The sequence below is a fragment of the Saccopteryx leptura genome, chromosome 3 (assembly GCF_036850995.1).
Source record: "Saccopteryx leptura isolate mSacLep1 chromosome 3, mSacLep1_pri_phased_curated, whole genome shotgun sequence".
NCBI classification, from domain to species: domain Eukaryota; kingdom Metazoa; phylum Chordata; class Mammalia; order Chiroptera; family Emballonuridae; genus Saccopteryx; species Saccopteryx leptura.
This window is the reverse complement of record NC_089505.1, coordinates 4,311,490-4,326,804: the sequence shown is the minus strand read 5'-3', so window position 1 is coordinate 4,326,804 and position 15,315 is coordinate 4,311,490. Positions and strand designations below refer to the sequence as shown.

At 51.1% G+C, this 15,315-nt stretch overlaps 1 protein-coding gene and 1 non-coding gene across 3 annotated transcripts in view; one reads left to right on the top strand and one right to left on the bottom strand.

The window, feature by feature from the left end:
* The window catches only part of PDE10A (phosphodiesterase 10A), a 415,008-nt gene that overhangs the window by 234,658 nt on the left and 165,035 nt on the right, over window positions 1–15,315 (top strand). The window lies entirely within an intron of this gene.
* TRNAG-GCC (transfer RNA glycine (anticodon GCC)) lies at window positions 4,160–4,235 on the bottom strand. Its single transcript has one exon. It is a non-coding gene; the product is annotated as a tRNA-Gly (tRNA).

Below are 15,315 nucleotides of genomic sequence, written 5' to 3'. Positions count from 1 at the left end.
GAGGAGATGACCTGGGTGGGTGGCCTTCCCTCACCTGAGAGTGCCTGCGAGCCCCAGGGGGTGGGGTGGAGCCTCAGAAGAGGTACAGGTTACACCTGGGGCTCTACCTGAGATCTGGCTCACAGTCTCGTCAACAAGACCAGAGAGCGCTCCAGGCACAAGTCCTGTACCTTGGACCCTTCATCCCCCTGACGTTGGACCCAGGATGCTTATGTGGTTTTGCATGTGCTTTGCAGAGCTCCCCTCTCTGAGACCTCTGTGATGGATTGTGTTTGACTTATTTTAATTTCTGTGTCTATGTGGCTCTCTCTGCGGTAGAATGCAGTACCATTCAGCCAGTGGTTTTGGAGAAGCTCGTGTGGGTTGATACCGTGGTCCACAAGCCTGTGGTCTAGCGGTCAAGGCCCACCTAAGCAAATGCAGCCTGCTCAACCCACCTGGACCAAGGGGTGGAACCAACCAGGACATTTGGAACTCTCTCCCTGAGGAAGAGACAGAAGGGCATGAATGAGTAACAGGTGTGGGTGCAGGCAGACGGCAGTTGAGGGAGGGAAGGTGTTCAGCTGGAGTGGCAGCAGGTGAGACCCGGTGGAGATGGTGTTCCCTGCCCTGGTGCACAATTACAGCATCCCAGGACAGCGTGGCGGCCGCGTGCTGCCTCCCAGGGTCAGAGCAGCCCACGGCATGCCCCGCAAAATGGGCAGCTTAAACACACGCACAGCCGGTGGGGTGCTGTCTCGGCGGGCAGGTGTGTGGAGACATCACAGTGGGCAGGGTGGTTATACAGGTATCAGCATGGTGCAGCCCTGGGCCGATTTCCAGGTGTTCACGTAGTTTTGTGTTCACGATATCACTTGGTTCTTCTAACAGTTCAAGGGGGATGAGTCCCAAGACAAGCAAAGCTCAGAGCTTGAACTCGGCCCAGCTCTGTGGAGGCAGTGATATGTGCACGCGCATGAAGGTGTCTGTCCCCAGCATCTTGCGTGGTGCCTCAGAAATGTCTGCTGAGTCACTGTCACCATGTGAGGGACAGCCTTTGCCTCCTTGATCTATTCTGCCTTTCTGGGCAAGAAAGTCTTTTCCACATTAACGACGTACAACTTTTTAAAAACACCTCCTTTTAATGATTTAAGTTACTCTACATACAGTGGTACCTTGAGGTACAGAGAATTGAAGAAGAAAGAACCATCAACCTCAAAAGAGGCAGCAGAAGATACGTTTAAGGCAAGTCACGGCTGGTTTGAAAATTTCAAGAAGAGATCTGGCATCCACCTGGTGGTGAGGCACGGTGAAGCTGCGAGTGCTGACGTTAAGGCAGCTGAGGAGTACATCGCACGTTTTGCTGCACTTATCGCAAAGGAAGGCTGCATCCCCCAACAAGTGTTCAACTGTGACAAAACAGGATTGTTTTAAAAAAAATGCCCTGGTGAACTTTAATCACCGCAGAGGAGAAGCTGACCGTCTGACCCTTGCATTGTGTGCAAATGCTAGTGGTGACTGTAAAGTAAAGCCACTGCTAGCATATCATTCTGAAAGTCCTCGAGCCCTTAAGACTCACAAAATTCTTAAAGAAAAACTGCAGGTTATGTGGTGTGACAATGCTAGGGCATGGGTTACACGGCAGTATTTTATTGAATGGGTAAATCTCGTCTTTGGTCCTGCAGTGAAGAAATATCTTCAAGAAAATAAACTCCCATTGAAAGCATTACTAATCCTTGAAAATGCTCCAGCCCACCCACCTGGCCTTGAAGATGACATCCTCGATGAGTTCAAATTCTTGAACGTCCTCTACCTCCCACCCAACACGACTTCAATCTTGCAACCTATGGATCAGCAGGTCATTTCCAACTTTAAAAGGCTTACACAAAGCACTTGTTCCACCACTGCTTTGAGGTGACTGAGAATACAATTCTAACCCTTCGAGAGTTTTGGAAAGATCACTATAACATCGTGATATGTTTACACGTTATTGACTTGTCATGGCAAGAAGTTACAAGAAGAACCTTGAACTCGGCATGGAAAAAGTTATGGCCTGATGTTGTTGCAGACAGGGACTTCGAAGGATTCGAACCAGAGACTGAGACCGAGACCGAGGTAGAAGCGTTGGAGGAGATTGTGTCCCTCGGAAAGTCGATGGGTCTGGAGGTAGATGAGGGTGACGTAAACGAGCTCGTTAAGGAACAGGAGGAGGAACGTTCAACTGAGGAGTTGAAGGAGCTACAGATGAGGCAACATACGGAGCTTCTGCAGGAGATTAGTAGTGAGGAGGAGGTACAGTCAGAGGAAGTGATTTCTATTAGTGAAATTAAAGACATGCTGGCAATGTGGGAGAAGCTTTCAAGTTTCATCGAAAAGAAAGACCCAGAAAAAGTTTCAACTGGTTGTGCTTCAGCACTTTTTAATGACACTTGTTTGTCACATTTCTGTAACATTTTAAAAGGCGGGCAAAAGCAGACCTCTTTGGATAGATTTTTATTCAAAAGTCCTGCAAGTGAAAGTGCCGAAAGTGCAGCCAAAAAGGCAAAAATAGGTGATGATTAAATGAAAAATACGTAATGTTACGTTTAGGTTAAGTTTAAAGTTAAGAAAGCGCATTTTTTTAAATTAAGTTTTTGTGGTTTCATTTTAAGTGAAGAAAGTGCAGTTTTAGTTTTGTTTAAAGTAAAGAAAATGCAGTTTTAGTTTACATTTAGTGTTAAGAAAGTGCAGTTTTAGTTTACGTGTCTACAGTGCCTGCATCCCTTCCTCCCTCCCTCCTCCTCCACCATTCACCTCCGTTAGCCACACTCGTCTGTCTCCAAGGTAAGAATACAGTACTAAATAACACTTTTTTTCTTTCATTTCATATATTTTGTTATGCATTGGTAAAGTCTACATGTGTGTTTCTTAATTAAAAACATGTATTTTTCATAATTTAGGATGGTTTGGGGATGTTTTACAGGGCTGGAACAGATTAAATCTATTTCAGTTATTTTAAATGGGAGAAATTTGTTTGATATATGAATTGACTGACTTACGAGCTCGGTTACAGAACGAATTGAACTCGTATCTCAAGGTGCCTCTGTACAAGTCTTCCCAAAGTGTGGGATGCCTTATCTTATTAGCTGTATTTTGAGACACTCGTATCTTCCTTTTTACCATTATGAGCAGCAGTTACTGTTGTTTTATAACATAGAAATGCCTTTCAAAGGACTCTCAGGGTGTAGAGTTCCGTTCTCTGCCTTAATTAACCACCTCAGACAGTTACGCATTTTTATCTCTCTTCCAACTGCGGAAGTTTCTTCGTTTTTCTCTGCGGGTCCATGGACACCTGTTGCCCTTTGCTGGTCCCGTGCTGCTCACCACGGCCTGTCTGTCTGCTCCTCCTGGACAGTTTGTGGCTTGTGTCTTCTCCGGGTAGGTAAAGCAGACACTACGTTTGTTGTGAGTTACCAGCCGTGAATATGGGAGCCACCCGCAGGACTCACCTGTGGATGGAGTACACCCACCACGTGGTGACATCCCTCCGACTCCATGAGGTGTGGTTACTAGAGTAGTGACCTCTGGTGAGCGTCACTATTGTGTGTGTGTGTGTGTGTGTGTGTTACTCCTAATATCTCCCGGTGGGGTACTGGACAGCGTAACAGTCTGGATGAAGTTATTGAGGGTGTTGGGTGAATTGTATTATCTTTTTGCCAAATTTTTATTAAAAAACCAAGTTATTATTTTTCTTTTTGTGACAGGGATAGAGAGAGACAGAGAGAGGGACAGATAGGGACAGACAGACAGGAAGAGAGAGAGATGAGAGCATCAGTTCTTTGTTGCCGCACCATAGTTATTCACTGATTGCTTTCTCTTTTTTTTTTTTTTTTTTTTGTATTTTTCTGAAGCTGGAAACGGGGAGAGACAGTCAGACAGACTCCCGCATGCACCCAACCGGGATCCACCCGGCACGCCCACCAGGGGCTACGCTCTGCCCACCAGGGGGCGATGCTCTGCCCCTCCGAGGCGTCGCTCTGTCGCGACCAGAGCCACTCTAGCGCCTGGGGCAGAGGCCAAGGAGCCATCCCCAGTGCCCGGGCTATCTTTGCTCCAATGGAGCCTTGGCTGCGGGAGGGGAAGAGAGAGACAGAGAGGAAGGAGGGAGGAGGTGGAGAAGCAAATGGGCGCTTCTCCTATGTGCCCTGGCCGGGAATCGAACCCGGGTCCCCCGCACGGCAGGCCGACGCTCTACCGCTGAGCCAACCGGCCAGGGCCTGATTGCTTTCTCTTATGTGCCTTGACCGTGGGGCTCCAGCTGAGCCAGTGACCTTGGGCTCGAGCTGGTGAGTCTTGCTCAAACCAGATGAGCCTGCGCTCATCGGGGTTTCAAACCTGGGTCCTCCGTGTCCCGGTCTGATGCTCTTTCCACAGTGCCACCGCCTGGTCAGGCTAAACCAAGGTATTAACTGTTATTTGAAACTGTCTTTGTTTCCTCTCAGTCTGTATCTACTGGCGAAAACAACACTGTAGAGTACCGTTTATCAAAACTTTGTTTCCGTGTCTGACCACCAGGTAGGAATGCGACGTGTGGCAGTCCTTGGAGAGAGGAGACTGAGCTTTGGGAGCAGGGACAGGCCCAGCAGGTGCCGATAGTTCCCTGTGGTAGTTGACAGGTCATCACAGGAGAGGTCTGGCTTCTTCCTTCGTTGTGTTCACAGTTTCTTTGAGCGAAAAGGCATGATGCCCGTCTTCCCATCTTGGAGTTCTGTGCGTCAACGTGTTTAAATTGGCCAATGTAATTGGATGAAAAAGTAACATGTGTTTTCTTTTCTTTTTTTTTTTTTACTTTTAAACCTTTACAGACGTGAATAGTATAGACATGCTTGTTTAATATGCTTATAGAGAATGTGATCTATTGTGGTTGGTGCTTTGAAAGTGGTGTAAAACCCTAATACTGGATGGATAGTGTTAATACAGAAATGGCAAGGTATGCAGTCTTTAAAGGATTCTTTTTAAAACTGGTAAACAAAAGCCACCAGAATTTTTATTATTTGAAGCATTTTGGCAGTCGGAAAAGCATTTTTGACATCCAGAAATTTCACGTTTTCCGCTTTTCCTGTATTCTACTGTAAAAGACGGACGTGCATGCCATTTCGAGAACTTCGACTCATTTGAGGTTACCTCGGTAGTCTATGTGTCTACCTTCGTTTTCTCTCTCGAGTAACTGCGATGGACAGTTATAATCAGGATGGCTTCTTGTCAAAATAAAGTTTGTCTCAGTGTTCAGTTGTAACAGACTCGGGCAACGAGTGAAAAGCCGTCCAGCAGCAGGGTGAGGAAACATCATCATCAGAGTGTCCTGTCTGTAGGGAACGTCATACTTGCAATCCATGACGGGGGTTGAAGGTTGGACAGTTTGAATGTCGGTTCCTCCATCCCTGGAGGGTGTGGACACCTGGGCAGATAGATCCCTTCCTTTCTGAAGCTTTTACTTAATCTGGAACGTGGACCGCCCTGTTGCTCCCCCCCCCCCCTGTGGTCCATCCAGGTAAAGATGAAACTAACAATGAATGTGGGCGCGCTTCCTAGCCTGTGACCTTCAGCTGGAATGGGAGGCATTGTTGCACAATCCGGTTGCAAGGAATAGAACAGCAAATGATCCCCTTTGTTATATAATATTTGAGTGGCAATCGCGCACCCTTTGTGTGCTCAGAGAGTCCCCTACTCCCCTCGTCTAGTAGCTAATTTGCCATTGTTATTCCTCCTCCCACCCCCCACCCCCGTGGTCTACTTTAGATTCCCAGGTAGGCAACTGAATTCCTCCCTTGTTATTACCCGGCGTGGGCGCTGCGGGGGCGATTGACGCACCTTAACGTTTTCTAATTTTGACTGGTATGTGGTTAAATGATCCAAGTGTTCAGATGTCATAGTCGGTGCTTTTTAAAATTTTTATTATTTATTTATTTGCATTTATCTCTGTGTTCGGGTTGACCGTACAGGCAAGTGTTGTCTCAGACGCCCCGGTGCAGGTTAGCTCAGCCAAGCGCAGGGATCCGGTCACGTGCGTCCTTGTCGAAGACCGCGCTACCCCGGTGATTGATGGGGCTACAAAGCTCTGCTCTCTATTTATTTTTTAAAAAAGCTAGATTTTATTTTTAATATATCAAAATGACCTAGTCAGCTTTCTTTCCTTCCTTCCTTCCTTCCTTCCTTCCTTCCTTCCTTCCTTCCTTCCTCCCTCCCTCCCTCCCTCCCTCCTCTCTTCCTTCCCTCCTTCCCTCCTTCCTTCCCTCCCCCCTCCTCTCTTCCTTCCCTCCCTCCCTCCCTCCCTCCCTCCCTCCTCCCTCCCACTCTCTCTCTTCACACCCCTCCTTCTTTGTTTACATCCTCTGCCTTTATCTTTGGTTGACCCTGCTGTGCTGGAAAGTCATCAGAACTATGAAGTGGAAATAAAAGGGAAGAGTGGATGGGCTCACTGCCTGTTAGAGTCATTTCCAAATAAGAAAGGTTCACATAGCTTTCCGGGGAGGGAGGCCACAGGTAGGAGGCTTTTACACAGAAGCACTGCACAAGAGTCCTGGTCTTAGGGTCTGGTTGGATGTCCACGTGGAGGACACTCTCCCCAGCGTGAGGAACCGGGATCCGCTTTCAGAAGAGGTCTTATTGGTGATACTTCCCAGCAGCGCGTACCGGGTGGAGGGAACAAGGACCTGGCAGGGGAATAAAAACCTTCGGGAAGAGAGGATTCTGGGGCATTTTCTTCTTCACAAGGCAGAGACCAGAGACGTTCTCAGAAGTTCCGTTTTGGCTGTAGGGAAATCCAAGCCAGACTGGTTTTTGGCTTTGGGGTTGGCGTCCCTCCTTCACTGTGGACACCGTTCCCCAGACAGTTCCGTGACGATGACCCTGTGGCACGGGTGGGTGTCAGCTCAGACCTGGAGGGGCCGAGTTGGCGTCCCTCCTTCACTGTGGACACCGTTCCCCAGACAGTTCCGTGACGATGACCCTGTGGCACGGGTGGGTGTCAGCTCAGACCTGGAGGGGCCCCCGCCCGTGCCCGGGGCCCGTTCTCTCCTTCCTCCCACCTTGGACGAGAAGTTGCTCGCCCTGCTCCAGAGCCTCCTACCTGCACTAACGCCGATGCCTCCGTCTCTGTTGTCTGCCGTGCTTCCTGACACTCAGGAGGGCTCTGCAGGACGTCCACTGACTGCGGACTGGACGTGTGTGTTATCTGGTTTCTCGTCCCCGAGGCGGGTCCTTTCCGAAGTGTGTGTGCGTGTGCCACCGCCACCCGCCGTCAAGCTCTGTGTCTGTGAACAGCAGGCGGCACTCAGTCTCTCCCGGTCGGGCAGAACCCGTGAACGTCACAGAGAGAGGCTTCTGGTCTGAGAAACACACACCTTCCTGGCCCGGGCAGGCTCGGGTGTGGAGGAGGTGCGGGCAGTGAGGAAGGGAGGTCCACAGAGTCTGAGTCCCCTGTGGCAGAGGCAGGTGGTCCTTCTTCTGACCCATTCTCTTGATGTCAGCTCGGTCCCATGCGCTCCGCCTCCCTGACATGGCCCAGTGGTTCAGTGCCGCGGGTCCTGGGACCGTTCCTGCACCTGCCAATCCTGGCCCGGCACGTACCGGCTGCGAGAACTGAGCCACGTGACTTCATTTGGCCTCATTGACCTCCCCGGCCACCTGGAGTGGAAACAGTGGTCCCCCATTCATAAGGTGATACATTAGTCGCCAAGTAGGCACCTAGGAGGATGAACTGAATACATTATTTCCTCTGCTGAGGGCTTCCGCAGTAACCGTCTCAGGTGAGGTTACAGCATGCTTGCTGGAGAGGCAGTTTTTTTTTTTTTTTTTTCCCTGAAGTTGGAAATGGGGAGGCAGTCAGACAGACTCCCACATGCGCCTGACCGGGATCCACCCGGCACGCCCACCAGGGGGCGATGCTCTGCCCATCTGAGGCGTTGCTCTGTTGCAACCAGAGCCATTCTAGTGCCTGAGACAGAGGCCATAGAGCCGTCCTTAGCGTCCGGGCTAACTTTGCTCCAATGGAGCCTTGGCTGCGGGAGGGGAAGAGAGAGACAGAGAGGAAGGAGAGGGGGAGGGGTGGAGAAGCAGATGGGCGCTTCTCCTGTGTGCCCTGGCTGGGAATCGAACCCGGGACTCCTGCACGCCAGGCCGACGCTCTACCACTGAGCCAACCGGCCAGGGCCTGGAGAGGCAGGTTTTGAGGGGCCAGGTAACAGGACCTCAGTTGGAACCAAGGTCCTGACTCAGCACCACGGCCTCCCCGTACGCTGCCTGTGGTCCTGACTCAGCACCACGGCCTCCTCGTACGCTGCCCTGCCTACGCAGGGGAAGGGTGGCTGGGATGGAGGCTGGAGTGGGAAGCCGGTGTTCTGCACAGCGGACAGAACAATGCCCGATGACAGCAGGAAAACGCACGCCGTCAGCAGGAGGCGCATTTCTGTACCCGTCCAGCCTTCCACACCTGTCCTCACGTGGGCGCCCGAGGGCACTACCCAGGTTGTGCAAAGTCCCTGGTTGTGCAGTCCCATTTCCCCGCTGGAATAGTGGGTCTGGCACTGACTGTGGGGCAGACGGGAGCAGAGGGCTGCTGTCCCCAGGGACCCTGGAATGCTCCCGGAGCCTGACATGGGAGCGTCAGGGATGTGAGGGGTTTCCTGGAAGGGCTGCTTTGCCGGGATTCATTCCGGGGAGGATTTTCCCAAAAGCTGTCAATGCTGATTCAGGTCAGAGGGCTCGTTTTCTGGGATGGAAGTTTTATCTTCAAAGTTGTGTATCAGCGCAAAGACGTATCGATTTCAGGAATGTAAGTTATCAAACTCTGTTCTCCTCTTTTCTTTCTCAGTTTTGCACCTCAGGGTAATTGTTATAACTTTGTTTGGAGGGGTGTGTGTGTGTGTGTGCGCGCGCACGCATGCCCAAACTTTCTTCACGTGTAGCCAGTGAATTCCCTTGTGTGTTTGCTGATCTGATAGAATGTGGAGACTGAGTATAGGGTGTATTTTCCCGGATCTGTCGTAACCCCGAGGAAGGAAATACGGGGTTCCTTTGATAATACGCACCACGTGTCCTGGGTAAACGAGAGGTTTTTATTCACTCCACGAAGGTAAACGCTTATCTACAGATAGAGTTGTGTGTTTGAAATTTGCGTAGAAGTCAAGAACAAAGGCTCAGAGAGCTCCTGGAGGTCACGGGAGTGGCTCACACCTGACTGAGAGGCTTACACAACGATAACACGCGGCTTGTGACGTTGGCACGTGCGCCGCCCGTCGCTCCTGGAGACCTTGCGCGTTGGCAGCTTCCTGTCATTGTGCCGTAGGTGACATTCTTCTGTTACACAAAGAACCTTTGGTTTTCATTAAATTAACCCGTGACATCTCCCTTTGCATTTTTTTGTTGTTACTGTTTGTCACTTTTGCTCAGGTGGTTACCAGAGATACCGTCTTTCTTGAATGCGCCGAATTAGGTATATCTCGGTGGAAATAAAGGTAGTGGTTGGTTCCCGCTGGTCTTGAACACTTTTCATTGGAACAGACCCATTCATTGGTTTGGATGTGTAAGAAAACTGTTCTCTTGAAGAGGGAAGTCCAAATCCCTGGAAGAAGTTTATAAAATTTATAGGTAAGAAAGTGGTGCCTTGTCCCAAGTTTTTTTTTTGGAGTAAGTCACACTAGGTGTACAGATACTCTAACTCAGGGGTCCCCAAACTTTTTTCACAGTTTACTGTCCCTCAGACCGTTGGAGGGCCGAACTATAAAAAAAACTATGAACAAATCCTTATGCACACTGCACATATCTTATTTTAAAGAAAAAAAAAAAACAAAACGGAAACAAATACAATATTTAAAATAAAGAACAAGTAAATTTAAATCAACAAACTGACCAGTATTTCAATGGGAACTATGCTCCTCTCTCTGACCACCAATGAAAGAGGTGCCCCTTCCGGAAGTGCGGCGGGGGCCAGATAAATGGCCTCAGGGGGCTGCATGAGGCCCATGGGCCATAGTTTGGGGACCCCTGCTCTAACTAAAGCGTGCCGTTACTTTATTGGAGAACGTAATTCAGACCTCCGTGATTCTCGCTAAGTTAACCGCCTACAAATACCCTTAAGAGCTTTTGCAGCTGTCCGTACCCGCTGACCATTGTGATGTGCTGTCCCTGAGTGCACGTTCAGCAAGAACCTGCACGTGAGCGAGCCCCCCCTTGTTTCTGACAATGAGGAGTGTACCCCCAGCCCAGCCCCTGCCCCCGCACGCCACCCGACTTTGTAGCGTGAAGACAGACGCGGCCTGTGACGGGCATTATGCTGTGACTACGCTGTTGCCCACATTCAGTCTCAGAACTTGGGCCACAACAAGCATTGCGCCTCACAAATGGTAATAGCCCGTGAGATCCTCTTGGGGGATATTACCTGCTTCTGAGGCCTTTTGTGCCAGGCACTTCCTGTAGACCAGTGGGACCGCGCCAGCCCGTTCTCCTCTCCGTTGGGGCGGTGAGGATACTGCCCCCAACTACGGAAGCCCGTAGGTCCCTCTGCACATGGAGGGGTGGCTTCTACAAGGACTGCGACCTGGCTTCCCTGATGGAGTGAAGGAGCATCCCCTCTCCCGTCCGCCTCAGCTCGTGATCAAGGCGGGGGTGTGGGGGTGGGGGTCTCTGTCCGACGGGCACCCTGGGAGGAGTGCAGTCCAGCCACTTTTCAGGAGGGATGACAGTGGTGATTGCCACACAGAACTTCAGTGCAGCCGGGCCAGAGACCTGTGGGCGCCCCTGGACCATGTCACATCGAAGTCAGGTTGTGTCTACAGAAAGCTGCTCGGGAAGGGCTGGCCGTTAGGGGACGCTGGTCTTCCCTTCACACGGGGGACGGCTTTCTGTGTTTCCAGGACAAGGGGTCGCCTTTGTTCTGTGGTGTCCGTGGGCGGCTCGCCTCTGCACCAGGACGGCCAGGGAGTCTGTAGTCCGGCTCACGGCTCACCTGCAGTGGGTCTGAACTTTTTTGTGGTGTACATTTTGTCTTATTCCTTTGCTGCTGTTTTATCTCCTTACTCATCTTTTGTTGTTGTCGTTTTTATGTCTTTTTCATGTGTGTGATCTTGTGCGCTTGCTGTGCCGTGTGAATACCTACCTGAGTGCGTCCCCTCTGGACTAAGAGGCGGCACAGACCCCTCACGGGCTCATTCTCTGTGACGGTCCTGGAGCCACTGACCACGTCAGCTTCTTGCTCGGGGCGGCCAGCAGCCACATTGCAGTAACTCAGGCTCCACCACAGGCGCGGCCGGTGGACACCTCCTGCCACGTGACACACGCACCCAGATTTACGCAGGTCAGCCGGGCCGTTCTCGGAGCGCACCGGGCCCAGCGGACCCACTGAGTCAGAGACCCGGGGCCCAGGTGTTGCGCTGTGTACTCGGAGAACCAGTTAGAGAGGATTTGAAATGAATACTTGAATATTTGAATAAAATGATCATTGTTTTACTGATAAGATTTACTCAAAGAGCTTACTCTCCAGGCCTCTTTACCTTAGAATTCAATCGGTAAGGATTCAGTGTGTGTTTACGTAGCTTGGGGTGGGGGAATATCTACTGTGGGGGGGGAAAAGAGAAGCTTTTCAAAGTAATGATGATCTGAACTGGTTCTCTTCCCCAGCCCTCCTCTGAGCTAACGGTTCCTGTTTCCTTTGGGGAAGTGCAGGTGGGGCCTCTGAATGTTTGCTGGTTGGTTGGTTTCTTCTTGTCATTATTTCCTCCTTTCTTTCTTCCAGGGGGATCTCTGTAATTTTTTTTCCCCCTCCTGTAGTGTCCATAACTATGATTTAAAAGTTAGCCCATAAGGAAAAGTTTGATAACAGGAGGTCCCCTCCCCGGAAGATGCTGAGGTTTAAAGGCAGGTGGCCTGGGCACAGTGTGACTGGTGTCCTTGCGTGGGCTGTGGGCTGTGGCTGCGTCCCTTCCCTGCAGGAGGGGCCGGGCGGCTTCCCCGTGGCTGGGTCCCTTCCCTGCAGGAGGCTTCCCCGTGGCTGGGTCCCTTCCCTGCAGGAGGGGCCGAGCGGCTTCCCCGTGGCTGGGTCCCTTCCCTGCAGGAGGCTTCCCCGTGGCTGGGTCCCTTCCCTGCAGGAGGGGCCAGGCAGCTTCCCTGTTCCTGAGTGATGCTCCAGATGGATGGATCCCCCTCTGTACAGAGGAGACGGACCCCCGGGTTCTAGAAGCCCACAGGAGCGGGCAGGGCCCTCCGCGTGGAGAGCACGCTGCTGTATTTTAGGAACATCAACCCAATGATGTGGGCCCGCGCGTGGCCTTTCTCAGGAATTCTCTCATATCTCCCGGATGCGCTGAGGGAGCCACAACACACGGTGGCTTTGTTCTGAGGTCGAGGCGCGAGGCCGCACCTCTGGGACGGGTGAGCCAAGGGCGCTGTCTTTCTCCTGCTGCGTGGACATCTGACCAAGCTGAAGGCTCTTTCTCTGCAGAAAGACCGTCTTTCTTCTCAGAGTCGAGTGGGGCGTTTCCCAGGTGGTGAAACAATCGCTTCCAGCCTCGACTGAGAAGTAGCCACGGCGACACTGATGCCTTTCTGCCTGGCGTGTTTCTGTCTGGGCATTTCCCAGCGGTTCTCGGGTGGACGGCACCGGAGGGCAGACGGGGTTTCACGGGAGCCACCGGGACGTCCTGGGGCCCGTGCGCCATAAGCCCCTCAGGTCTCTTTCTCTTTGGGGTTCGTGGGCCCAAAGGGACACTCGTTCTCATGTTTGTGACCAGAGCTGTCGGACTCACCCAGTCTGCCCTGCTCTGGTGTCTCAGATGTGAGTGTAAGGACAGCTCTCTCCATGGCCTCGTCACCCAAAAGTGCACAGTCTGGGCCGACATTCTCTGACTAGGGTTTACCAAGATACTGGGCTCAAAGTCAGTCAGTCCATCTGTTTTCTTCTTAGTTAGAAATCACAGGATTATTATTATTATTTTTATCTTCAGATGAGAGGAGGGAAGATAGTGAAGCAGACTCCCACATGCGCCCTGACCAGGATCCACTAGGCAACCCCCGTCTGGGGCTGATGCTACAGTACTGAGCTATTTTTAGTGCCTGAGGCTGATGCACTCCAATGGAGCTATCCTTAGTGCCTAGGGCTGATGCTCAAACCGATCAAGCCCCTGGCTATGGGAGGTGAAGATGGAGAGAAGTGGGAGAGGGAGGAGGAGTGAAGCAGACGGCTACTTCTTCTGTGTGCCCTGATTGGGAATCAAACTCGGATATCCATACACCAGGCCAAGGCTCTATCCACTGAGCCAGTGGCCAGGGCCAAATAACAAGATAATTATGGAACCACAGTGATGAACTTTTTCTCACAGCTCCTTGTTCACTGGTAAAATCGAGACTACGGTTTAGTTTTTGTCTCATTCTTAAAACCATGCATTTCAAGACAATTCCCCAAAGTATGAGACATTTGTTAAAAGTACGGTGTAAAGAAATGTCTACGTAGAGAGAGCGGTCCTGCCGTTCTTTGTCCCCAGGGCCATTCCGACTAGCTTTGGCCTTCACTGTCGCAGTCTCCTCGCTGAGATTTCTTACACGCTGTGAACTTGAACTGGAATTCCATTTTCTTGGATTCTAGGGCAGCATGGCTGCCTGCTCAGGCAGGGATGACACCCCTGCAGGCCTCTGTAACCTCAGCCTTGTAACATCACTTTAAAAAAGTGTTCAATGATGTCACTGTCCCTTTGGGTCTTAGGCGGTTGTTTACAGTCCGTTTCCAGGTGACCGAGGGTATTTTTGTTAACTTAGGTTTTGCGTAAGATACCATATCTGAGAAACACATGGATGACAATCTGTAGGTCACACACACTGTCCCGTCACTCCTGGTAGTCACGGACAGTTCTTACTTACAACGTGTATAATGGTACTGCCTACCCATGGTATTTCAACGGTGCCTTTAATCATGCAATAGAAAACAGGTAGAAGACGATTTAACTCAGACATACAATAAATCGTAAATCTGGAGTGAGACAGGTAATGAATGCTACGGTCATTTCGGAAGGGGGCCACTGAGGAGAGGGTACTTGTGTCTGAATTGTCTCATATGAACTGTGCTGAAGGGGATGGACTTCTTCTGCTCCCACCCCCCTGGCCGGGTCGGGGTTAAGGGTGGTGTGTCCATCTGTGGCATGCCAAATGGTTGAGTTGAAATTAAACCTTCCTTCATCCACTTAAAGGGAAAATAGTTAGGCAGCCCCATACACCCTGCCCAGGGAAACAGTAATTCCAGTTACTCTGCTACCTCTGTTGACTGGACTGTTAAAATAAAGTTTGTTGCACTGGGACGATCTGTAGGAGGGCCTGGCAGGCCGTGGGCGTGGAACACGGGGCCACTCTGTCCAGCTGGTTCTGGGGGATCCATCCCTTCCATCCTGTCTCCCCCAGATTCATGTATTCCTCACCCTCCTCACAAGACGGACGTGCGGAGAGTGGGAGGGCCTGAGGTCTCTTCCGTGCTTGTCTGTGAGGTGACTTCCCTCTTCTCCCCGTGAAGATCTGAAACAACAGCATAGTCAGGACAGGGTTGCTTAAGGAGAAATGAGTCCTCCACATCTGTGTGTCTAAGGAGAAATGTTTCTTTTCCCCAAATGTGCCCCATGCATGTAACCTACAGGTGTCCGTCGTGGTGGGTGGGCTGCCTGTGTTTGAAGTGTGGAACGAAGGATAAGAAATAGGAAAAGGAGTAAAAAGGGAAAGAAACGTCCTCCAAAAAAAAAAAAAAAAGTATTGGTTTCCTCCCCTATTCACAAAGTAGAACAGCCCTGGGGAAACCAACAGAAAATTGTTGGGGGTTCCCCAGCCCCAAATTCAACACACCCACAATATGTGTATTTCGTCGATCGCCATCAGATTGCTTAATTACATTCCAGTTTGGTGCTCAGCTAACACCCTGGGGAGCTCTCTCTATCAGGCCTTCCTGCTACCTCAGGGCCCGTCTCGCTAATGGAAGCTCGGGGTCAGTGGAGGCAACGCCCAGATGCTCACAGACGCAGCGCAGAGCGCCGGTGGCTTGGTGCTGAGGCACCGAGTGTGGTTCCAGGAAGCAGCTGGACGGGGCCGCTCTGGCTGCTGGGGCGCCACTGCCGCTAGGGTCCTTGCAAAACCGAGCCTGGGTGCTGTTCCCACTGTGTTCTGTTTGTTTTCTTGCAAAAGCAAAAGTCCCTTTGGAATGTCTTACATGAGAATGGTACCGATGTCAGTCTTTCCTAAAAGCTAAGTGGCAGAGGCCCTGGCCAGTCAGCTCCATGGATTCGAGTGTTGTTACAAAACAACAAGGTTGCAGGTTCGGTTCCCGGTCAG